At 41.3% G+C, this 2,674-nt stretch overlaps 1 protein-coding gene across 1 annotated transcript in view; it reads left to right on the top strand.

Annotated features, from left to right (window-relative positions):
* Positions 1-2,674, top strand: part of LOC121874172 (GATA zinc finger domain-containing protein 14-like) — a 65,098-nt gene that overhangs the window by 32,831 nt on the left and 29,593 nt on the right. The window lies entirely within an intron of this gene.

Here is a 2,674-nt window from a genome sequence, read left to right as displayed (position 1 = left end):
CAGCTCCGCTAAAACTATCTTAACTACTAATAACAGGTCAAAGGGGAGGTTCAACCGTGTCGTTCTTCCATTATTTTTTCTTAACGCCACGAGACAAATGACTCCCACGGTTAATCAATTCTTCTCCCCCGTACGCCGTTGGTTTTAAATTGAAAATAAATTTCCACTCTAACGAAATTAACGGTCGTAACGAACTCGAAACAGATTGTGGATGAATAGTTGGAGGTAAATAAAAAATATCAAAAAAGCTTCCCAGCGAATTTGTGGTGTTTAGGTGATGAAGCCTTAATGAGAGACGCAAGTGGTAATAATAACAACAATAATAATAATAATAGACTATAACTTCGTCAGGAAATGTCAGCACAAATTTAACTATCTGTTTAACTGAGAGAGAGAGAGAGAGAGAGAGAGAGAGAGAGAGAGAGAGAGAGAGAGAGAGAGAGAGAGAGAGAGAGAGAGAGAGAGAGAGAGAGAGAGAGAGAGAGAGAGAGAGAGAGAGAGCCGTATTTTATGAGGCAATATTGGGAACTCTGAAGTCTGGAGAGGAGTCGACATAACTCTTACACACAAACCCTGGCGCTGAAAAGCCACAGTGTGAGAGTGAGTGAGAGGAGCCACAAGAAACATGAATACGTAAACACTATCCATGAATTTTCTTCAATGGGGGAGAGAAATAGTGACCACGTTTTTATATTTATTTATTTTTTGTGGATGAGTACAAGTTTTTACTATATATATATATTTACTTTTGTGGGCGTCAGAACTGTATAGCATAGTGTTGCAAGTTACACGTCATAAGCTCCACCACGTGAGAGTAAGGATGGATGGATGGATGGATGGATGGATGGACGAACGAACGGACGGACGGACGGGCATGCACTCTCACACACACACACACACGCGCAAGCATACGCACGCACGCACACGCACGCACGCACGCACGCACACACACACACACTGGCGTGGAGGCTCTTGTCGTAAAATGGTTAAGCGCTGACAGCTTGATATGTGACCGTCTTATTGTGGCCTTAGGGGGAGGGGGAGAGAGAGAGAGAGAGAGAGAGAGAGAGAGAGAGAGAGAGAGAGATGAATAAAAACATGACATATAGTCAATAAGGACTGAAATACTACTCCTACTACTCACTACTACTCCTACTACTCACTACTCAATACTACTCACTAGTCCTACTACTCACTACTACTCCTACTACTACTACTACTACTACTACTACTATTTATACATTTACTACTATCAACGCAGTCAAAATCAGACGCGATAAATTTAGGGGAGAAACTGCAGAAAATCAATCTAACAGTGGAAGCTCTGTAATCCATCTTGCTATACATTAAACCGTTGCTACAGTGCTCACCAGTAATTGTTCTCACTTGCGGCGCTCAACGGATACGATTAACTGAGTGAGTTTATCGATTAACAGAGGGACATATGTTGTGCGTTAACTGTGAACGACTCCTAGAACCAAATATGAATAAGCCAAGAATTTAGAGGGATTTATCAAAAAGCTCTTTCCCGTCACTCACAACAACAAATGGGTCGGTATAGGCACTGTAGCTAATGAAATACAATGGAAACTTTGGCCAATTTATTACAACCTCGCTGTGTCAACTGAGTACGGCACACGTGAACCATTTTAACACACCATCGCAATCAAATTAAGAGCGCGGGAGCCACAGTCAACAACACACACACACACACACACACACACACACACACACACACACACACACACACACACACACCGATTAATTACCAACGCCACCGCCACTAGCATCACCTTTTACAACACATTCACCTCAAGCATGGCATACAGGCACAAATTTGTTACCGCTCTTAGTCATGGCCTGGGTACACACACCTCCGACTAAAAGAATAATAATAAAAACAGTTGGTTCAGAATTACAACGCGACAGCAAACAAAGGGCAAGAGAGACTGTGTGTGCAAACAAAACACTAAGAGATACCAGCCATTAGGCACCCCGGAGAACCCCACCCTGCACGCCTGCCCTTCCCCTCTCTCTCCCTCTCCTTCCCTTAGCCAAGCGTCTGCCATGAGTGAGTTTACTGAATGCTGACTTTAATCGAGCTTCCCCAAATACAATAGACACCTCACACCACACTTAATTGGGATCAGATTCCTGCATTTGTAGTGTCGTGGTGAGTCGAGTTACTTTTAACGATGTAGCTTCTGCGGGAACTGTTGGGACCTACAGTGTAATAATAATAATAATAATAATAATAATAATAATAATAATAATAATAATAATAATAATAATAATAATAATAAAAATAATAATAATAATAATAATAATAATAATAATAATAAAACATGAATATTAATAAAAATACTATTAATAGTAGTAATAATAAGATCAGTAATAAACTGACACACGGAGGAGGGGGGAGGGAAGGGAGAGGGAAGGAGGGAGTGAGGGAGGAAAGGAAAGAGAGAGGAAGGGGAAGGACTATTGGTTCAATAAAGTTTGTGTTGTATCTAGTACTGGTGTAAGACTGGGTAAACACACACACACACACACACACACACACACACACACACACACACACACACACACTATTCACCAGCAAAAATATCCATTACCTAACGTTAAACAAAGCTTTTAACAGATAATCACTTGCTTTTAATTCGCGCGCGCGTGC

This window comes from Homarus americanus, unplaced genomic scaffold, assembly GCF_018991925.1.
Source record: "Homarus americanus isolate GMGI-L3 unplaced genomic scaffold, GMGI_Hamer_2.0 scaffold49667, whole genome shotgun sequence".
NCBI classification, from domain to species: domain Eukaryota; kingdom Metazoa; phylum Arthropoda; class Malacostraca; order Decapoda; family Nephropidae; genus Homarus; species Homarus americanus.
Note: the sequence above shows the minus strand (reverse complement) of the source record. Positions and strands in the feature narration are given on the sequence as shown.